We start from the raw sequence: 24,552 nt of genomic DNA, 5'->3' as shown, positions 1-24,552 counted from the left end.
GTATGTATGCATGTAATGTTCATATTATTTATAAATAATACAAAGACCACACCTGGACAACAGAGAAACAATCTTTTTTTTTTCTTTTTTTCTTTTTTTGTCCAAGAAGGGATTTGTGATTGCTATGAATTCACCCCCTGTGTGCAGCTGCAGCATCTTCTGCAACAAAAAAATGACATGTTTCTCCGATAGTGATGCCACAGTGGTGATTCACATCTATTTATATTTGATCTTGTCTTCTGTCACCAGTGTCAGACTTGAGCTCGCCCTTCCCCCTCCTCTTTTAGTTTGCTTCAGTGCCGATTATTCCACAAATGGCAGTGTGAAGCTGTGTGCAGCACGATAGCAGACAGAATTAAAGCGCTTAATGAACTGCGTATGCTGCTAAGGGCTTCCTTCGCTGGAGCATGAAGCAAAAACTCTAGCAGATCAATTAAAAAATTTCTGTTCTAGAAAAATTATAGGAAGGGTATTTTGAGGGAGGAAAGGAAAAATATAAGAGGGGAATATATGACGTCAGGCTTTAGTGTGAAAATGCAAAATGAAATATTCAAGTCATTTTGCAGACATCTACAGCCATAGATTAGGGACGTGCATGGAGGCCATCCAGTATGCTTCTGGCTGAAGTAGCAAAATAAAGCAGACATCGTTTCTAAATAAGTTATCTTTCAACGAGAATGCATACCCGCAAAATAATCACGAGTTTTTTTGAAATAAGAACTGCAGAAAGACTTTAAGGGTATTGTGCAATTCAGAATAGTACATCCTCTGGCTATTATTTGAGCTGCCCTGGTGTTAAGGCAGCCCTAACCTGAAGAAAGCTGATAAACTGCACCAGTCCTGCCCCAACACACCTCTGTTCACAGATGGTGTATGTCCTCCCTCCCGCAAACAATTACAGAGACTCATATTATAGCTAGGCTTGCCACATTTGTTTTATCATTTCAATTCTGCGTGCAGAAATACATTATCAAAAGGACTTTTTCATGATCAGTCATTTGCATGTATTTCATGCATCCTTTCTGGTGAGTGCTGACTTTCCTGTGAACTGTTAAGATTTGAGAGGCTAAGAGACACTTGCTGTCAGTTTATCTGTCACTAAACGGCACCCTGACACTTATGGAAGTGTTTCTGGAGGTAATACAGAGAAAGGCTTGTCTCCAACTATCTCGGCTGAACTCTGACTGCTCAGGAGATGCTGTGAAATTTCATGCGGTTCCCGACCCATGACAGGACATTCCTGATCCCAGGCTGGACGGGAGCACGAGCATTTCTCACACATCTCATGTCCAGTTTGAGGTCTAGAAATATTTGTGTAGATAGTCTTGAAAACCATTCTCTGGCGACCTTGGTGCTAGAAAAGCCCAGCTGCCCAGGTTTCCAACAAAGCAAACAAGCTTCAGTTCTACTTCAACCAAACCTCAATTTACTAAAGCTTATTCTGGGCCTGTAAGAACAAAATTACTCTTTTACCAGAGAGAAGAGAGCGGAAAATACCAGCGTGATTGTTTTCACAAATAATGAAAGAAGAGCTCCATCATGCACTCAGCAGTGAACAACTGAAGTTTTTACTTGAAAGAGCAGAATATTCAGCCGGTGAATTCATCGCTATAGGAGACCTATACAGTCTGCCACAGACATAAATAAAAATGCAGCCAGCACACACAGGAGGGGATGCAGAGGAAACAGATAAAACAGAACTAGTTATTTTTAACTGCCATTAATATTACAAGAGAAACTGTGACAAAGGGAACAGTTTCAGGATTCAGTGTAGTGTTCTGATTAATGCTGGTAAAATAGTATCGAATGAGATATGTCATATCAAGAACAACACAAAATGAAGACAAAACCAGACATCTTAATAAGACAACCACAGCATCAATTAAAAAAAAAAAAAAAAAAAATTATTCTTGTGAGATTCTGAACAAAATCTTGACTTAATACAAATAGCAGGTATTCCTTTTACTGCATGTTTCAGTCTTTTAGTTGTAAGAGACTATAAACATTTCCAATAAGAAGCAGTGTTTTACTAAGACAGCAAGACAAGCTTCTGAGCATGTATTTCTCAGCTTGGATCACAAACCCACACTCATTTACTTTATTCCAATGATTGGGATGATAACTAGCAGTACCAAAGACACTTTATGAAATGTTTGACTGTGAAGAATAGCAAGAGAACACAATTCCCATAGTCTCTTACTTGAGCTCTGATAAAGATGTTGTTCAAAAATTCAGATGCTAATTTGAATAAATGGCATCAAAACCACCTGCATATGTTTACTTTCTGTGACCATGGAGAGAGGAAAAACGTTAACTAGGATCATGCAGTCTGAAGATACTTTAAAAGCCCAAGATGGCCCTGGAAATTCTACCAAGTGGAGTCTGGTAAACATATTACCCAGAAAAGTTAACAAGAAAAAGGTGTCCCCTTCCCTGCTTTGTATACTTCCTATGATGTAATTTAACAACTTCTTGTTGAAATTACTAAAATAAAGCAGACCACAAGGTAACAGGCTTTACTGGTGGTGTAAGCATTTTCTAAAAAGAGCTGGACCTCTGCTAGAAACTGTGTATTTCTCCAAGATCAACTGATCGATCTGTTCATCTATCTTTCTGTCTATCATAAAACAACTTTTGATAACAGAAACATCTGATACTCCTTGCTTTCCTGCTACCTTTCCTGAGAGATTATACTCCCAATACTTTTTGTTTTCCAATCACCTGTGATTATAAATTTAATTAATATCACTAGAGTACAGGAAAAATACGGTATCCTACCTGATAATCTCAATTACGTTACTCAAGTTTTAGTTCAGCTGTAAAGAACTGAATATTCACAGTAGATTTGTTCATGAATGATCTATTGATTAAAAGATCATGATAGTCAACTATGAATATTAATTTGCAGGCTCTACTGTAAGAATACCAACTGATTATGTACTCTGCGTGGCATGAAAATTGTAATACATAATAAATGCAGCACTTTTAAAATAATAGGAAAACAACTGCATCTGAATGAAGTAGCCCCTCCCCCAGGCTCTCATTTCTGAGATGAATTAGCATTTATTAGCATGAACATTTGTGGTGGCCACTCAATTGGATCAGGAAACTGATCTGGATTAAAGTTAACTTGACAAGACAAACAAACAGTAGTTGCTTTCAACATGGATTTTAAGGATTATCTTCATTTCTCCCAGGTGATGGCATCTACTTCAGTCTCCTGAAAAGCACCATTCTACCTACATTGAAGGAACTTTCTAATTTTGATTCTGGAATTAATAAAAAACTCTTAAATCTATTCTTGCGCAGAAGAGTTATTATTTTTCAGCCAAAATATGTTCAGATTTCAAAAGCTGATATTTTTTATTCACAAGGAAAAGTCATTAAGGAAAAGCAGGCATTCTGAAAACAACATCAACAGAAAACCTTCTTTTCCATTCCCAAAACCCCTAGATGGAAATTTTTCCAGCAGCTTTAGTTCAAACCCACCATAGATCTTCCCACTACTCCTGCTCCAGCACAGCATGAAGAAAATTTGACAGAACATAACTTTGTGGCTTTCAGGATGCACAGAGATCCCATGCACATTTGTTCATTGTAACCCTACGAACCTAAATATTACGGTATCTCCTAAATGTGAAATGTGACAGGTGGTACAAGACCACTAGAAACCCAGTCACACCGATAACTTCTGGTGAACAAGCAACACCATGTGGGCAAGGCAGGGACTAACTGAGCTCTTCCACCTCTGACTTTGGGGTCATCTCATTTGGGCTATCATCAAGCACTACAGTGTATCACGGCTTCTTCAACAAATTATATCCAAGGTCTAATGAAATCACTTTCATTGTTGCTAAGGCCACAAGATTTTAATCTTGTAGGAATAGCCTTTCCATAGCTCTGTATACCTAAAACTCCAGTAGGCTCCAATTTTCTAAGGATCTGCCCAAGATGGGGGAGTCCCCTGGACAGATGAGATCTACCTACATCATCTCAACTTGGCTCTCGCAGAGGGTGCCAGCCAGACAGAAGGGGTTACAGCTCAGCCTCAAACTATCCTTCACGGCTTCTCACTGTGCGGACAATCCCCGAAGATGCAGGCAGGTAAGCCCAATTTACAACAGCCCCAAGGCAGTGCGTAATTATTCCAGAAGCCACCCTAGATTCCAGACACTCCTAAGACGAGAAAAGCAAAAAGGTAGCAATCGGACACCTTTTCCTTTTCACTCATGCTTAACAAATCTCAGCTGGAGATTAATTATTCCTATGTAATTATGCTAAGTTCTAAATTAATGATCATGTAGACAGGAGACACTAAAGCAAAAATAAACCATAACTGTATTTTTATTTCAAACCTGGTTCATAACAAGGCCATAAATAACATAAAAGAAATCAATAAGGATAGAGCTCTAATATCTAAGTAACAAACTGTCTCCATGTAGTATTAGTTTCTGTGAACTTCTTCATTTAGGTAGATTTGAGGGTGGCTTGTCTTTTCTAATTTTTTCTCTTATGTGGAAGATAGATTTAATAAACTTTGAAATATAAATAGTAATGAGGTCATAAAAGATGCTGAAATGAATGACAGTTGAAGAAAGAAACATATAAGAAGAGGATTCAGATTCATAAGCAAGTTGGTAACTTCAAAATGCCATGAAGTTGGGCTAGATGCTAATAGCCCCTAAAAAAAAGCAACCCTAAAAAAAACCCCAGTAGTCTTTCAGCTAAAAATCAGGTCATTGTAGTATGTAGTCCAAAATTACTGTCAGAGAAGGCAGATGATTAAAATGAAACTCAGCACAATCCAAAGCCATTGCAGAGAATAAATCACAGCAATGAGAGGCAGAACAGGACTGTTAGAACGTCTACTCCATGTCCTAGCAGTGGAGGGATGTCTGTTGTTTTGCTAGTGCCTTTTCTTAGTTTGTGCCCATTTTAAGTGACCCCTAGGCACAATGACTTCCAACACTTCTCTTGCAAGTCTATCTATGCTCAATTAAAGTTTCCCAATAGGAAATGCTCATTTCTGCATAGTCAGTTTTGGTAAAATTCGGTTGGTTAGCCATAAATATATTCTGTGGCATTATCCAGAGTATTCTACACTAGGTGTTGCACTGCCTATAGGCAGTTATGAAGACGTTCCTTAGAGACATTCTGGCAAATTATATTCAGTTTCTGCATTTGATTTTAAATCCAAGTGAAAGAAAATCTTGGGCACATACTGTTGAACTAGATTCCTACAAATGACATGCCAGTGCCTTTTCTGACTCAACTGTCCAGCTGAATAAAAAAGAAACTACCTGTCCACCCATTCACCTCTTGCTTTCCCCTTGACCCTAGCTGGCAGCTGCCAACAAGAGAGAATATATCGTGGTTATTTTGCAATCTCCACCCAGTTCCCAACTGGATCCTACTCCCTCTCCCTTATGGAAAGATAAAACTCCCATTCATACCAGCCTGGCCAGAACTGGTCCCCTAAGATATAGGTTTCACTGCAAGGTTAAGATACTAATAAGAATACACTACATTTTCTCATCCGTCTGCAGTATGAAGGTATGTGGGATATCAACTCCTCAGTGTTATCCCATGCTATAAAAATAGAACTCGGTGAGGAGGGAGTTGTGGATTGGTTTTTTGTTGTTTCTTTGTTTGCTTTGGGGCTTTTTTTTGGTCTTGTTTTTGTTTTGTTGTTTGTTTGTTTGTTTTTTACTTTGGAAAACAATCTCTGTGTGTGAAATGTGGTGATTGATGGCTTGGGTAATATTGTTTTAACCCAGCTAATGTAAAAGCAACATTCACTCTTAACCAAATTAATGACACTTCCTTTAGCTCTGCTAAGATTTTTGCCCAGTTTATGTACGTTAGAGTGATACATTGTAGTGTGATATGCTATATAAAGAAATATTTCCTGTATCTCTCATAATTAATTGCTTAAATTTAATAGTTTCCTATTAAGCAAAATAGGAGTTCATGACTTTTTTTATATCATCCTTTAGTTTATATTTCTCCTCCTCTCCAAATGTAATTAATATTAATGTTTTAAATTACTTCTAACATAGAAGACCCCTGTGTCTTTAATCATGCTCATTTCTGGATCTGTTTAAAATTCTTCTCTCTTTTTTCAGTCACAGGACATGACTGAAATTTTAATGCTGTCTGCCAAATGGTTATGTGCCACTGCTTTATCATGTGTAATGACATTCTGCTCCCATATATCCCATTTGGCTTAGCTGACTGTTGTTATGGATCCACAAAAGGTGTCCTTATATATCGACAACAGCGTAATTTAAAAAAACCTAAAAATCCACCCAGAAATTGGAAAAAGTTGGTAATTAACTTTTCCAGAGGAGAAACAAAGGGCAGGCACTAACCTGTTTTCTCACCCTGAAGATGACCGTTTGGTTCAGGGATGACGCACACTGTTAAAGTAATTGCTCCGTCTGTACTCATTTTTTTATAAACCCATAGAGACTAAATTTTATCATCCTGGCACCTCTCACAAAGACTATATACACCAGTGGATTTTAAAGATACTGTTCCAATATACTGAAAGAGCAACAGCTCTCCTATCAAAGACCTTTGCCTCTGGGTCTTTAAAGAAGCTTACGATTAAACAAGCCTTATCGTGAATTATTTTTCTAAACGTCCGCTTCTTTGTATGTAGAATGAATTGCTGGCTGCTGCATTAAGAATTCCTCAGAGCATCACGCTGAGTAAGATTATACTTAACGATTGGTTTAGGCAGGTTTATCCATTTCCAGTGGATGGAGAAAGCTGTTTTATAGACACCACTCACTCTGATTTGATGCCAGCTACAGTCCCCGTATTAAATGGGGATATTTGAAATTAACATGTCTTTTGTCCCTAGCTGAAATAAATAGACAGCTTGTGTTTTGGCATTAGAGATGGTGCTGCACAGTCACTGTAGCAACCAAAGAAATGGTTATAAACCCCACCGGGGGTCACTGAGGACCGTGGCAGTGGCTCGTGGGACCTTGTCCCTCTTCATTTGGAAAAGGCAAGACCTGGCACTTCACAGTCCTCCTGGATGGACAAGTGTTCAGGCAAGAGATGGTTCAATGAGGCCGAATTAATTTCTCCACCCTGGTAGTTTGGGAATTGCCTTGCACCGTTCCATTTCAGGAGACAGTTCAGGATGTCTGGCAGCAGAGCGACCATCGGACATCGATCCAGTACACGTGGGGAAACTGCTACGGGGGACACTGGCAGAAAGATGCGCTTGTATTTGCTTGATATAAACAGGATCCAGCACGTCAGCGAGGACTCTCTTCATTTCAGGCCACTGTCCTGTTTGGCCAAGAACTTACAGACAAGTCAATCTAAACCCGCTCTTTTAGATACTTTTTGTTTCTGGCTGATTCAGTTCTGAGATCTTAAAGCTGAGGAAGTCTGGAATAAGCATACAGCGTGTCTGGTCACCACATTGCTATTATATCTTTACCCTACTCAAAATTCATTTTCCGCCACTTCCCGAACACCGGAGTGGGCGTGAGCAGGGAGCCAAAGGACTGTGCACCAACCGCGCTGTCAAACTAGGGTCCTATAAGCTAATGGGCAGCCAAGTTATTTCATAGCAGGCTTTAAAAAGACAGATGTTAGCTCAGTGGCAACACCACCTTGGAAATCTTTACTCACTTGCAGTTCTCCAATACGGCCATTTAGAAACCTGATAAAAATCTGTGTTATGAGAGTTATTTTATTATCAGTTGGAGGCCTGTAAGTTCCATTTCAAGGAGCATTGACACTTTATTTGACTCTTTAATCTGACGTGTTAATTTATATGTTAATGCCAATAATGACCTAATCTGTCTGGGGGTGTATATCAAGAACTTTGATATCTTTTAGCCACTGCATGATCTCAACTTGAGAATTACTGCAGGATAGTAAAACAGGATGATCAGTACTTCAACATACAGTCAAGTCTATGATATCATAAAGCATGCTAGGTGTCAGAATTTGCTTGGGTTGTCTCGTCGGCCATTGATTTTCATAGGACCAAAATTTGGTACAGTAGGCTGCGGTTACTGTCCCTCAACTGAACCAAACACTGCGGCTATTTCAGGGGATGAACATTGCATTTATGTTATACAGCAGTAATGAGATATCCCAACAAACGGGACTAGGGTCTCATTGCACTGAGATGAATCAAAGCAAAGTAAGAGGCAGTTCCTGCCATGAAGCGTTCACCACCTAATTAAACAAGTCAAACAAAATGTAACTTCCCAAGAAGAAACACTAGCACAGAGAAGTAGATTGGCTCATTAAAGATATCACAGCTTTTTGGTGGAAAAGCCATGAGTAGGAGCCCAGCAATCCAGCCTGGTGCCTCCCACGTACACTTTCATTACACCTTGAACATGGGTTTCTCTGTGGGATCAGACCAAAATCCTTCCCTTTCTGCTTGCAGAAATTATGGGTTGAAAACAGAGATTTGCTGATGTGATGATTCACATGGAGAATGAGAGACACCCAACAGCATGATCTAGAGACACCTTGCTTCTAGCCAACAACAGCCCCTGCTCAGCAATAATGACAAAATGTCCATTAGAAGCTAAAAGAGGCCATGACACAGACAGATTTTGTTGTAGTGGACTGCAGAGAAATGAGCAGATTTTTTTTGGACAGCTTCACTGCAGAAGGACCAGAATATTTATGGGTAAACTTATTTGAATACCCCACATAAAATAGTTGAGCAACCTTGTAATATTCTTCTGTGACAGAGAAGGACCATCATCTCTGGTTTATACATGGGATGACAGAGGCTGTGAGAGTGGTTCAGTTGTCTAAACATAAACAACCAGTACTATTTTAGAAACTTCACGGTGATGCTCCAGGACCCCTGGGTTTCCCAGGGTTATATTGCGGCTTCATGGTTATATTTGCCAGCCTCATCCAGATGTCTTGGATACCTAGGATCTACATTTAAGCTCACGAATTGCTCCCTAAGTGACCTAAAATAACCCAGGAATCATGCAGTGAGCTGTTAAAAGGACCCCAGGCTGTACTTGGGCATGACAACACTTCACTGCATTTCACAAATGTCAGCTCTTTTCTGACCTCTTTCATTCAGACCCATATGGCCACCTCTTTCCCCTAGACCAATCAATTACACTTTCACCAATTTCTCTCCCATTCGCAGCTTACATTAACAGTCAATTTGACTGCCCCTCTTTTTTCTACCTTTTTTATCTGCTCATTGTACTTTCTGGTCAATAACAGCCTATGAAGCTATTCATAAAAACAGAGGATGAGGGGGAAAGTGGCAGCTGATGGGCGAGCAGAGAGCAGCCCGTGTGGGCAGTAAAGCCTTAGATGATGCAGAAATAGAGCTAACGGATTTGAAGGCAGGAGGAAAGAGGAGGCAGATATGAAGTTTTATCGTTTCAGGAGCAGGGATGAGGCAGAGGCTGAAACACACCACAAAATTCACCTGGCAATGAGCATCAGCAACACAGAACAGTGACTGATTTTACCAGTCCCTTTCCTTACTAAGAAGACGTTGTACCTTGCACTCACCTTATAACCATTAAGAGCATCTGCGGTCAACGACCTATGGTTTCATATCTCTCATTGTTTAGCCATCCTCTTACTATGGTGCCTGAAGAAGTGACATCAAAGTGACATTAGATGTTAGCGATGCAAGAACAGAAAAAATATAACGGGTTTACCGTCCCCTTCAGTTAGACTACCTGTATGCCTGCTTGGTTCTCGCGGTTTCAAAGTTGTCAAAATGGTCTGCAGACAGACAGCTGGATCCATATTTAATCCCACATGAGTGCAGCAGAAAAGAAAAGGCATTTTGCTTTAAGATGTTGTATTAGTGCAACGCCCATTAAGATTTCTAGTTCTTGCGCTGTGTGAGAGACAAATTTTGCTATTTTTAAAGTGTAAACACTGTGGGAATATAGAACATTTTATTTTTATCTTTAGGCAGGGCTCTACAGTCAGCAGCCAGACAGGGAGAGAGTTAATACTACAAAATTAATTGTTTCACTATGAGACAGCATTTTACAAAAATCCCTGTATTCAGCAAATGTCCATGTGGAAATAGAGAGGCACAATTCTTAACAAATAACCCACATTCTCTATCCTGCTCTGGTTAGGTGGATTGGACTGGAAATTCTTCTTTCTGACAGTATTTTCTGAAGTTAATTTTTGTGGCTGCTGAAAGATCGGAGTTGAACATACCAGCTAACAGATTATCTTTTGACCCTGAGCAATACATGTCACATACTTCACGTGCTGAATGTGAGGAATTGCCATCTCATTTTTAAATTCCAATTCAAAGCACAATAAATAAAATTTAATACAACAACTGACTAGGTAAATCTTTTGTGACTTCAGACCTCTTCTCCATAGGCTCATACAACAACACCTGTTTGGTTTTACAGTCAAGGGTTTTTTTAACTTCTAAAATATGAAAAGACAAAGATTCACAATAATATTTTTTCTCCACTGGTTTCTTACGCAATTTGGAGTGCTAGGGATAGGCTTGTCATTAGTTTTATCTGTTTGAGAATCTGGTGAAATTATGGAGGCTTCAAACTTCACAAGATACGCAACCAAAGGTATGTTTTCCATATCCAATGGAAAACAAAATATAAGTGCAGTGGTACCAATGAGTGTACCTCAAGGCAAACTCTTTTAAAACTATTTTGCATGGGAAGAAACTGCAGTAATTATTATACGATTACAATTGACCGACTCACAGTACAACAACAAATAGCACCATTGATTTACTAACAAAAACATGGGTATGGTTTTCAGTGACTCCAACACGATCAGCAACTTTTACTGGTGCGGGAACTCTTGCCTTTTTCTGAGCTAATTATTTCTGTCTTGAGACTCTCCTATCAGTCTCTTGCACTCCATTTCAGGCAATTACTATATCTGTAACAAAAACAGACTGCCAAAAATGACAGTTGGTAAAAACTACCCCTTTTAGAGAAAATGACTTTGCAAATTCTGCTCTTTGGAGTATTAAAAATCCTCATTTTTCAGGAATCACTACTGCACAGTAACTTTAAACTACCTGACAAGAATTTTTGACAATCTCGGTGTTTGGGAATGGCTGGAAGAATGACGGTTTGTGTGACACAGCTGAATATTTTTGCATGTGAATATGGGAACTTTGCCTTGTTCATCATCTTAATTTTGATACAAGCATCAGAAATAACAGTCATTGCCAAAAATAGCAGTGTCCTATTGGACGTCCATACCCTGGCTCTCCATGTACGTGCAGGTGATTGCCTTTACTATGCCGTGTTTCAAAGTTACTTAACAATAAAGGATTATTTGACACCTCCATGCTGTAGAGGATTTGTGGGAAACAATAAGCATGGCAAAGTTTCATGTATCCAGGCCAGCAAGGCATTTAAGCACAGGGGAAATGCCACTGGCTACACTCAAGTGATAAGTAAGAGTAGTACGTTGCCTGGTTCCGAAAAATAAGTCAGACTGTTTTGGAAGTTTGCTCAGTTAAGGGCTTATGTCCATCTAACAGTTGGATCTAAGTCACATTTTAACCTGCTCATCAGGGACATTCAGGGCTACCTTGTGCTCTCTGGAATTTAAACTACTTAGCAAGTTTTCTGTAATGCATACAGCCCTTCAGACACTGGGAATTGCTGCTGTATAAAAACATTCAGGTATTTAACAATTTCTCAAAAAGAACTGTAGTCACCTATACTATACAGCTCGTCTTCCATTTGATAGGTTACATGCTACGATGTAATTTTTTAACTGAGTACTTGAACAATGATTATGATATGCATTGCATCTTAAATTATCTTCCATTATGTTTCATGTGATGTACAGATTTCAGCTGGCATTTGCAAGGCTGCCAGAAAATTACAGCAATTATTGAAAATTATTGTGATATAAAAGCAATGCGTTTCCCCCTCCTCCTATCAATTTTCTTTGTATTGGTATATAAAACAGACTGCTGCTTCAGCATCTAGGAAGACAAACTATATATTTCCTCCTTAACTATTAACTGTGCAGAGAGAATTAATTCTACTTAGTTTTATAGTTTTGGTAGCAGATATGCATTCAACATTAATTCTGAACTTTTTTTAGGATGATGCTTTTTACTGTCTAGCCATTTACTTGATTTAGGCTAGAATTTTATATATATATTTTTATATATATGTGCACTCGTATATTTTCACGAGTATAACAGTCAATTCTTTATTCTTCTTTAAAAATATAATCTATTTTTAATTTAATTATTGCTTTTCTGCTTCAGATTGAGGAGCTTTTAACAACAACTTCTTTGACCAATCTTTTTTATTACTTAATTTGTCTTAATGGCAAGGACCTGTCCTACAAACTCATCTATCCATGGTTAGTTTTACATTCACAAGCAATTCCTTAAAATCCTATGGGTACACTCGTGCATGAAGCTAAACATTCATGTGTTTATAAGAAAAAGGTCTTATTTTGCCTGGGCTTTCTTAAATACAGAGCACTAAGACTTCACTGTGTTCCTCTAAGGGGAGAAACAATTCAAAAGTGTTTGAAAAAGAGGATTACTGTTATTCATAGCATACATAAACAACAGTAATAATTTTCATCACGTATGCTTAACGAGAAAGCAAAATCTGTAATGCAAATGTCTATACTATAGTGTAACAAACTTGTACTTTGTGTGTTCCTGAGAGTTTAATTGAATCTGACATTGTAAATGGCAGGAATTTTAACTACTTAAAATAATATCTGTATTATGATCTAACATACTAGCTAAAGAGGAAGTTGTTTGATTATAATTCAATCCTACATGTTTCTTTCTTCTTTATGTTTAGAAAAGCAAATACATGCAATATGTTTACTGTGACAAGAAGGTGTCTCATGCTAGTTGCTGGAAAAACAAACCAGAAAAAATCTAAATAGGAAAACTATGTCAAAATAAAAAAAAAAATCTCAAAATAAAACCACAAAAAAGAAATAATCTCTGTTCAAAACCTTACCTTGGCTCCATGTTTTATCCATTGGAACAGCTACCCCCAAAAGATATGTAAGAAAGTTCTCTGATGTGGGATACTGGGGTATGCTGTGTCATGATATTACAAAGTCAGGGCCTTAAATCAAGCAGGGCTCTTATTTATGTACCTTTTCCTTCTGTTGTGGGTTTCTCTCTGAACTCCCTTTCAGTTTTTTCTTCTCAAGTCTTAACTTTTCAAAAAAGGCCACCAAGAACACGAATGAAGCACAGCTTATCCACGAGCTTAATTTGAAAATGCCAAGCACCTCTGCTGTCTGCTTAATACCAGTAAAGACATTTACTCTCTGTCCAGCGTCCCGCCGTGGAAGAAGGATGCTGTGACAGTAGGAAGCAATGCCATGAGCTGGAGGTTAACTGGAAGCAATGAACAAGTCATACCTCACATTGCTGAACATTGTAACCTCCACTAATTCCAGCTGATTACTTCGACGCAATTTGTGGCACTAATTACACTACTTAAATTACTGGGCTTCCTCCCACACACATTTCAATGTTTCTAGAGACCTACATTCACTTCACCCTCGACTTCTTCCACAGTAGGACGCTCTTGTAGTTAAACATGTATTTTGCACAATACAGCGTCAGTTATTACTTGTTACAGTGACAGGTTGTTACATGCAACTTTCTTATTGTTTCTGATGAAAGGTGAACCAACAAATTCCAGGAACATAAACCCTCCAGAGCAGCGAGCTTAATCACGCTCTTCTCTTTCCTCCACCCCTCCCCACCACGCAAAAAAACCACCCAAATCCAGATATTGATGCAGTTTTAAACAGTTCTTTTTCCAGGAGCTCAGTAGTGTCCTAGGCATCAGATGGAGGAGCACGTCAGCCTAAAAACAGCATGGAAATTAAGCACTGGCTTTGAGAAACCGCTCAAAGTAGTTAATATACCAAAGGGCTGGTACTCAAAGCATCTTTTCTCTCTCTTGTGGTTCATCTCTAAACTCCCCTTTTCAGTACTTTGACTTAACATTTTGCTGTTAGCTGTACTTAAGGCTGGACGTGTTTCATTGAGTCAACACTTGAGATGGACGGACAGACACAGAGAGACACGGACACCCAGAGCGACAAGTCTGACGCTGACAAGCAGCGGGTCGCAGCCCCTCTGCGGGCTCCTGAGCTGAGACCCGGCAACTCAGCACTCAGAGCCGTGGTCTGAAAGTGCAGCTGCTGCTCAGCCCCCCCCCATTCTGCTTCTCCGAACGCTGGAGGGCCTGAGCATCCCTGGAGTTGGTCCAGCTCCGGCTCCCGCGGTCCCTCTCATTTACACAACCGCTCGGGCAAACTTTACAACGCCTCATCTATTACTTGGCTAGGGAGGAGTGAAAGGACGGTTGCAAAGCATGGATGGTTATTACTAACCAGATGAGCATATGTCGTGGAGCTGCTTAGTATTATGATTTAAAAATAGGCATTTATTTATGCTGGCTGTAGTTGCCATGGGTAAGTCTAAACTGTATTTGGTTTTCTTTTTTTTCTAAACACTGCTTTGAGTTTTGTGAACTCAAAAAAAAAAAAAAAAAAAAAAAAAAGGCAGAAACCAGCCATGTTGCACTAAAATATTTATTTTTTAATGTGGAAGTACTGCTGACAGAAATGTACAGTATGGCATATGCACAATCAGGCAGTGTGACGAAGGCTAAGCTACCAGTGTCCTGCATCTGTCATTCATAAAGGAAACTATCTACCCAGTACATATCAATATAGGTTACTATAGTAACGCAGAGCTTTTATTTTTCTTCAGGTTTATTATGTAGAAACCGAGGAGCATGTTCAGACACTGAGTGCATTCATAACCCCATAGAAATGTCTGGTGACTGCTTTCTCCAAGGCACCTCTAATAGGCTTGTTAACTGCTAAAGACTGCAGCCTACACTGAACAAGCGTAGAAACAAAAAGCAAACAGCCCTCACAACGATAACATACAACCATGATCCAGGCTTGTAACCATCGCTCAGCAAAAATCAAAGATGATGTAAAAAACCCAAAAAAACCCAAATAAATAAAATCACTGTTGCCATTTTCCTGGGTAAACTCAAGGGACAAGATCCTATAGCCAGGACCTTTTTGTGTGTGTTTCCTTACATGTTCTTGAACGATGACACTGAAGTAATCCCAAGAAGATGCGAAATGTGGAATAATACCATCACTTTGCTACACAGGGGGTTCTGATCTCACTCCCCGTGGCTTGTTTTCACAGTTTAGTGCCACAGCTTTGTTGCAAAAGTCATAAACAGATTTGTGTCAGCTTCTCCTAGCAGAACTCCCCAGTCAGTTGGATACTGGGTAACCACATGACAGAAATGGTTAAATACCCTGGAAAGACTCTTTTTTTCTTACGAATGCATCCATCTTTTATGACTCATCTCTTTTCAATTCACTTTAAGAACCATTTAATTTTAAAATTGAAACTTTGTAGGTAGCTTCGGGGCATCGTAGACAAGACAAACAGAAAGCAATGGTGCTCCACGATTGTATTAGTTCTTACCAGGAGAGTTATGGAGCACCATACCTAAAAATACAAGCACAGTCTATTTAAAGCATTGTTATATTTGCTCACTCTTCAGTTTCCTCTGGTAGCTAGCTATGTTTTGGCGGAGTTCAGGAGTAAGTCTTCAATCTTGTGGCTCTGTGGTTACAGGAAAAAGGCAGCCGAGGATCAAATTTTAGTTTTATGCAGCTGTACAGCAACACTTTGGGCACTGTGGAATTAAAGGGAAAAAATTAACTAGACTGTTTGATTTCCTGCAGTGGACTGCTTTATGGCAGGGATGAAGGATAGTCCGTGGTTAAGAAACTGGCTGCACTTAGAGGATGAAAATTTGGTTCCTGAATATTGCAAGGGGTTTTTGTATTTCTATGAGCAAAGAACTTGGGGCGAGACTCTCAGAAGTAATGAATGATTTCAGCTTCCTCCAGATGAGGTTGCCCAGCTGGAGACAATTTAATGGACCTTGATTTTCTGGGAAACACTGAGAATCAGCATCCCCCAAAGTAAGGTCCCTTTGTCTCCAGTTTGGGCAGTCCAGATTTCCTCCTCACATTCCTACATGCTTTCTGAAAATCTAGGCCAATCTCGCTGGGGCTCAGTTGCCTATCTATATTGAGAGAAAACTCATATTCTTTTCCCCCTCTTCTATCTTCCTTTCATTTTTATTTTTGTCTGCTTAGCTGCAAATCCCATTTAGCGTGCCTGTGTATAGCGCTTGGTATCAAGCTCTCAAATCCCATCTGAGGGATTTGCAATGTTACTAAAGTACAAGTATCTCAGCATCGAAATCATCCATTTTGATATGGATCGTTTTCAGCGCTTTCTGTTGAAAAATACTGTACACCTGCATCCAATATGAGTATGGGATACCTGGGCATAAGGAAACAACTGGAATGCCTTAGATTTTTCTTGCTGTGACATGGTGGCTTTTGTCAGATTCCCTTTCCTACCCTTAGTGTTGGTGCCATGGCTCGGGCTGCAGGCAGAGCAGCACATGGGCACCATTGACTCCATCCCACCCATGCGAACGGAGTCCCAGAGGAAACATTTCCCCCGATAAAAGATTAACGGATACTTTAGTGCTGACAATTCTGCCACGCTCTCCTGCGTGAACAGGAGGACAACACAAGTAGCACTTTGAAAAGCACTAATCTGCTTTAGCACACTTCATTAAAATTGAAATCCCGTATGCTGAGATATGCTACATTTTAACAAAAGGAAAAGGACTCGAGGAAAATAAAACATTATCTCAGCGTGTCCTTTACTAGCTTGGGTTTGCAAAAAGGAAAAGCCGCCCTATGGGGCATTGGCCCCCCACCCCAGTGAAGCACGGTCCTCGCAGATCATTCCCTGTGGGAGGCTCTGCTTAGGAAGCCAGATGCCGGACAAGGAGGTGTTCTCAATACTCTGCTCGCTGCAGAGTTTTCCCGGGATGGGAATCGGCTCCCGCCTCTCACGGTCCGTGTCACACAGCATCACCAGCACTAGGAAGAAGTGTGCTATGGTCAGGCGTGTGGGTAGCTGCTGGCGGCTACAGTTACCAGCTTCTAGCTAAGCCTTGGCCTCGTAACCTGCTATCTAAAAGAAATGGTATTTCTCTGAGGATTTTTAACATTTCCGTCACAGGCTTCAGGGCTAGATTGGAAATAGCTCACGCAACGCTTTGCCCTGTGACCTGCCATTCCCACTGCAAAAGCTCTGTGGTCACTCAAGACTCTGGCATTTCGGGGGCGGGGGGCTTATTACTTAACCAGTTCAAACTTTAGCAGAAATAAAGCTATCTACTTAGGTGTAATTTACTGCAATCATTAATATTAGTTCTAATTCAGAGGAGGTAAAGACAGCAAGGCTTCCTGTCCATTTCAATTTAATTTGTTATGCATGATCCAGTCTCTTAAACTTTGGCAAAAAGTGCCCTATCTAAACAGTCCACAAGCCTTACTGCAAAGTGTTAAAAACCTAATGGTCTTTACCTACTAACTTTTGATTTCTGTTCTGAAATGCAGGGCCTTATAGCAGCTTTGTTTAAATTGTCTGAGTTTAGAGAGCACTTAAATTCAGCCTTGAACTGACCTTGTTGTACAAACTGTAATTTTTTTGGCACCAAAGCCTCAGGCTGCAGTCTGCTCCTCGTTGTGTGCTGCACTGTATCTTTCCAAACACATCCCCTGAACGCATCCCCTAGATATTCTCAGCAAAAGACTTTTTTCCTGCTCAAGTGCAGATGCTTAACCAAACGTTTGTTCTCAAGTGAGCAGCGCAAGGACTTATCCCTTCTTCCAAATGGAATAGCAACCACAAAATAACCTATGGGTTAAACCGGGAGCTCTTGGAGCTGTGTGGACGTATGAAAGACTTGGAAGTTCTGCCTTGGAAACATGAGAAAAATGTGACCTTCTAATCACCACGTGATCATACCATGCATGCCTGCAGACATCTGGTTCACTGCATATAGCTGCTTCCTGTAAAAAAAGAGTGAAATTAAAACTTGTGAGCCTCAGGAAATTTGAATATTCCAGCATTTTGTTGGTTCCCAAACAGGAGGCAGCTGAAACAATGATCTCTCCTCTTCAGTTTAATGCTGACCCCACTCAAAGTGAGTATCTAGACACTCCCTGGCAGTATTTTTGAGACTAAAATGGTAGTTTAACGGAAATAATGGAAATTTCTAGTGGAAATATCTTTTTCCACTAGAAAAGAATATTCTGAAGGAAATTCACGGTCCACTAATTCAGGTGTTGCTTTTAATTTTTTAACTGCCTTCCACAGACTGTATCTTTAGGCACAATTCTGCCTAATCAATGATTTTTGACCATTTTTGCCATGCATGCACTACACTTGTTTATTTTTTTATCTATTTTTAAATAAGTGCTGCCAGTACCTAGACTTTTCATAGGCTTGCCCTCTGAATATCCTCTCCTCTCTCAGGTCTCCTGGGCTCCTGATATCATCCAGAGTCTCCTGGGAGCTTCAAAACCTGCCCAGCAAACCCTGAACTATAGATAGAGCAGTGAAATTGTAATACTTTCAGGGTAAAAATGCCATCAGGAGCTCACTGCAGAAATGGCACTGTTAAATCCTGGCTGGCGAGTGCAGTGATTCTGTCCTCAGCCACCTTCCCCACCAATGGGGGAACTGCCGCCCCTCTCCCGGTGGACGGCACATGGTCACCCCACATCCTGCAATGAAACAGGAGGAGAAAAGGGATAAAAACCAGCTTCAGCTACTTGAAACTCTATCTGTGAATATAAGAAAGCTTAGGAAAAGAAAACAAGCCAGGCGTCTTTAATTAAAGGGAAAAATCTTACATTTTTCCTAATGTGCAAAACAATGCACGGGGCACACTGGTGTTTGTATTGTGTTCTTGTATCAACCTTCTATTTTAGAAAGTCTACATCTCTATACAGAGAGAGGTTCTCCAACTGAGCACCTAGCATTACTGAAATCAGGAAATACATCTGCTGTTTGACAGGTTTGGTTTTTTTTTAATCTTGAAAAAATGCGACGCTTAAATGCTCATTTCCATTTCAGGGATAAAAGCACTTCTATTTCCCCTCAGAAGACGACCACTGTTACAAAAATGGAGATGTAAAAGTGTATAGAATATGTTCCTCCCCCTATTTTCTCTTTTTCTTTGTATATATATACACCTATACATGGATCTAACTGATAATGAACATATATATGAAAATTATATTAATATACATATTATCCGATTATGTGTTAGAATAAAGCCCAGATTAGCAGTTACGACTGTGTGGCACATGCTGGGGTAAGGAAAATTTGAACTGCAAGGTTTCCAAAAGCCTGGCCTTCCAGAACTACTGGTGTGGTGGCACTTTGCCAGACTGATTTACAGACAAGGCTCATTTTTATTTTTTCAAGCTGTCTTCTGCTATCACTCTGGATACCCAGATGTCATGCATTTATGAGTTCTGAAAGAGTTCAGAAATAAAGATGATGAGCTCCTTGCAAAGATATGCGATCTCTCATTAAAAACAACTACTGTTTCCGTACTATCCACCATGGAGGACTGGTGGATTGCTAATGTTTAAAAAAAGAAATCGGAAATAATGAAAAGCATTCGTGTGGGTAACCCTTACATCTGTGCCTTCAAAAATCTGGTTGAAATGTTACTTATAAACGGAATAACAAATTGTCTGTTATTGTACCAGAGGTGAGTTAAACCAATGGTCTTTGCAAGGAAAAAAAGCATTTCACTTTTTATCAGAAGCTTCAAACTGGAAAAATCAAGTAAATCATAAAAGAACTTGTTGACACAATCTACTCAGGTTTACCAAAAAATTCCTGTCCTGAAGTGCTTATTACATTAAAGGCAAAGCATTGTGATGAACCAGAAGCCTGGTAGGAAATGGAGTAGTGTTCTAGGTTTACTTCTTAAAAGTACTACAAGGCTCTCTGTTAGATTAAATGCTTAATATATTTATGTGGTGGGTTGACCCTGGTTGGATGCCAGGTGCCCACCAAAGCCGCTCTATCACTCCCCCTCCTCAGCTGGATGGGGGAGAGAAAATATAACAAAAGGCTCGTGGGTCAAGATAAGGGCAGTTTAATAAAATGATAGCAAAGGTCGCGCGCGAAAGCAAAGAAAAAACAAATGATGTTACTCTCTACTGCCCATCAGCAGGCGATGTTTGGCCACTTCCCGGGAAGCAGGAGTGGTTGCTCCGGAAGACAAAAATGCCCCCCCCGCCGCTTCCATCTCCCTTCACTTAGCTTTTATATCTGAGCTGACGTCATATGGTATGGAATATCTGTTTGGTTAGTTTAGGTCAGCTGTCCTGGTTATGTCCCGTCCCAAGATCTTGCCCTGCCCCAGCCTGCCATTGAGGGGAGGACAAAAATGTTGGAGAGGCAGCCTTGATGCTGTGCCAGCGCTGCTCAGCAGTAGCCAAAACACTGGTGTGTTATCAACACCTTTCTAGCTACAGAGCTGCAGAGCACAGTGCTATGAGGGCTGCTATAGGGAGTAGTAACTCCATCTCAGCCAGGCCCAATACAATTTACTAATGATTTGAATGGCAGGAGAGCAACAAAATAAGGCTACTTGCTGATGATGGAAAGTTATTACATGAGAAGCAACAAAGTTAATGGCCGGAGGGAAATGGTTACTTGCCTATGTCCAAAAGCTTCAGTTTAAGAAAGGGAGCTGAAAATCACCATGCAACTGTGGTTAATGACACGTAAGTATCCTTTTCTTGCGATATATGGACATACTCATCCAAAAGTGAAACAATTTAACAAGTGGGTCAGATGATGAAGTACACAGGAAAAAAACAATTAGAATTCAGAGTAAGGCTTCAGCTAAAAAAGAGGAGTAGAATATTCATTAGGTCATTTTAGAAAAGATATTGCAGATTAAACACATAAGATGTTGACAGAAGGGCAATAAGAATGGTCAATGGCATGGAAAAACCTCTCGTTTAGAATTCCTTTACAACCTTTGGGACTGTTTCCCTTAAAGAAGTTTAACAACACTGGAAGAAGAACAGAAATATTTGAAGTAAGGGGTCATAGGTAAAGAAGTATATGGGAAACTTCTAATTTTTACTGATTATTCAAAGCTATGACAATTTATGAAAATGGAAACCAGAAAAGTCAAATTGCATAAAAGAGTATATTGGAAAGTTGACTCTGGCAAGGTGGATTGATCGTGACATAGGTTAAACAAATATTGGAAATTTTGATAGCAGAGGTTGTTTGGGTTTTTTTAAGCATTGGAAAAAATACAAGTACTTCAAAGTTTTGGCAATCTCCAAATAGCAGGATGACTAATCCATAATCCCTCTGAGATGTTTTCTACATGTTCTCATGTATCTGGCTGCAGTGTGACATGCTGATTCTGCATGGCAGTCTCTCTGTTTCTAAACTACCTACTGCCATCAGTGAATGAAAACAAGCAAAAAATCTTCTCCTCCAAGTGTCAAATTTCAGCCTATTAGAATAAAATGACATGAGCTTTACTCAAGGGATATGGTGAGGCATCTTCTAATACACTCAACCAGCAACTTAATCTTGATAAAGATGCTTTTATAAATAAGTATATTATTTAGTGATGGGCATTTATTTTTTGGCTCTTTCAGGTAAGAATAAGACTGGAAATGAGGAGCCAACACAAAATGCTTATGGGAGGCATCCAGAAATGTATAGCATAATTGATAGGGAGAGCAGGAAATATTGCTGGTTTGGTTTTCTTGTATGAAAGCTGGTCTTATATTTAGTTCTGTTAGGATTTTTAGGACTGGGATGGGTGATCTCATCAAATCACTGCTTTCTTGATTGCTCTTTGGATCACCATCACAAAAGACCTATGGATGGAAAGGTGTAGACAGAGGTCCATACCATGCAACTTTGTAGAGCTAATGTAATTTGAGGAGCAGGGTTCTTCTGGAATTCAGGCCGGAAAAAGTCCAACATAATAAAAATAATATATGCAATGCAGGGGTATTACAGCACAAAGTTTACGCCTGGCAGTATTTTTGAAACTATTTTTCTGTTAACTTATTTAAATATCTGCCAGCTTGAGTTCTTATATACAGTGTCCCGAAGCATTAATCTCCTTAATAAAATGCTATGCATTCCCACAGAAGCCAGCAACACAAAAATAAAAGGGAACCTATGCTCATATTTCACCATAAAAGTGATCTTAAAGAATTGCTGAGTGCAAGGTTTAAATTGTGTAAGTTTGCTAGCTAACCCCCTCTCTGGAGATAGAGTAATAATGCGGATGTCCTGTGAAAATAAGAAATTGCAAGACCATGCAAGCTGAAAACATAACTAGAAGAGCTAATGCATGATTATTGATTTTTGGAGTGTTTTTGCAGATTCTCTGCTACTGCGAATTCCCATTGTCCCATTGCCATCAATATTGCCACCACCGCAGGATCCGTCCTTGTATGGTCCCAGAAAGAGCTCCAACGGATGTACTAGCAATTTTGCACGTGCAAAAATTTGGACATGCTCACGCTGGTATGGCCATGCCTACATGCCGCCTGTCCCCCATACATTGCTCCCCCGCTTCACCCCTCGCCTCGCCACACCGTGACCTCGTCTCAATTAAAACCAGCCCAAAGCTCCTCCTTCCCGACCGAGAAACGCGACTGGTGCGTGGATACAGAGGATCGCTCCCTGCCACGTGCCTTGGTGCTGGATCTCCACCCCAAGCCATTGAGCCTTGCCCTGCTGCTGAGGTCTGAGCTCATGGGTCAATGGTTTTCCCATTTGTACCTTTTTCCCTGTGGAATTCTTTTTTTTTTTTTCCTCTCTTTCTGACCATCTCCCCGCTGTATCGCTTAGCCACTTCCAGGCTACAGCAGAAATCCCTTCCAGCAGGCAGATAGCAACTGGAGGTAGAAAAACACAGTTTCTGAAGGTGTGAGGAGGCAGCTGGGCCTGGTAAACTAACTTATCAGACAAAAACGACACGGAGAGCTGCCGACGTGTGCTATGGCCTGCTGAGTACTGCAGGGAGCAAAGAGAGGAGTAGAGCTGCATGAAGGCTTTCTGATGGCTGGGCTCTATTTGTGTTCAGCACCAAGAGCGATGAAGGCATCTTGACACATCTGTCTGGTTCTTGAATCCTTTTGAATATTGTGACAAAGAGAGGAAATACGAACAATCATGAATTATTCATTTCCGAGGCAGACGAATTCCCTAATATCATATGTAAGATGCTATGAGGCACAGCAGATTTGCTGTCCTTAATTTTATCCTGCCATGCAATCACATTCTGATAGAGACACTCAGAGACTAGTAAGACATATAAAAATGGAATGGGACTTTATGACCTAAACAAGACAAACAAATACAATTGGGTCATAATTTATATTAGATGATAGATCCTATAGTAATTTTCCAACAAATTACTCATTTTTACGCTCCCTGGGACAATGCTTGTTTATAGTAGCTTGTCTGTTCTTCCCATCTTTTTTATCGAAATAGCAGGAAACATGATAGCGTGGAGATTTGCTTGTGACTGATATATCTACTGCATATGCAATGTGTGCAGGTCACACATCGTTGCAGAATATATGGTAAAGCATTTTTCTGTAGAATTTAGCAATGCAAAATTGCTTTACAATACTTTTGCTTCCAAATGCCTTTGGTAGGGATTTGTTGTGGTTGGTGGTGGGGCTTTTTTTCCCCCAGGATTATTTCTGGGCATAGATAATGATGCTATAAGCATTTGAAAGCTGTCATTTCTGGTTAGATGCCCATGCTGAAAAGGTTATTACATATCGGTGTCTAGGCAGTTTTTGCCAGTATAATTCAGCTAATCAGGGACTGGATACTCTAACTTTGCAAATTGTCACAGTCCCTGGACAAGTCAGTCTGACTTTAGAGCAGGGTGTTAATAGCTATGGATGTTTGGTTTTAGTAAGATTTTCCTTCCTCTTTTTTTTTTAAATAAGAGCACATTATTTTCCTTATTTATTTTTTCCATTACAGGATCCCTCCCAGGCCCTACTCCACAAACAATCCTTACCTCCAACTTTCAGGGAGTAATTTCACAGGTATTTTCACAGGCAGCCCTGTTCTGACCAAGGAGACAAAATGATCTCAAAAGCTATCATAAGCAGCACTACTCCTGTTAGCTTTGTAAAAAAAAGAGTGCCGTATCTCTTGCCGCTCTCCTTCCCTCAGGAGAAATGGCAGCTCATACCCACTTTATACATTTAAGTAACAAGCCTCTAAGCTGCAGATTTGTTTCAACCACAAAGCTGCTCAGCTTAGTAATGAAGCGTGGCACTGTCTCGAACAACTGGTCACGTCCAGGAGCACAAGGATGAGTCCAGAAGGACCGGTATCCAGGATTGCTTCACGCAGACAGATATTTGGTGTGACACTTAGGTTTGAAGAATCAATAAATATTCATTGATTAGACTTTCCTTTTCATAACATCCAAATGATTAAAGCTACTCATGTTCTTTGTAGCCCACTATTTTTTCCTCTAAGACATCAAGACACTCATATTTCTCCACCAAGTAAAAATGGCATAATTCCCCAAATGGGTA

This window comes from Accipiter gentilis, chromosome 12, assembly GCF_929443795.1.
Source record: "Accipiter gentilis chromosome 12, bAccGen1.1, whole genome shotgun sequence".
Lineage (NCBI taxonomy): Eukaryota > Metazoa > Chordata > Aves > Accipitriformes > Accipitridae > Astur > Astur gentilis.
Note: the sequence above shows the minus strand (reverse complement) of the source record.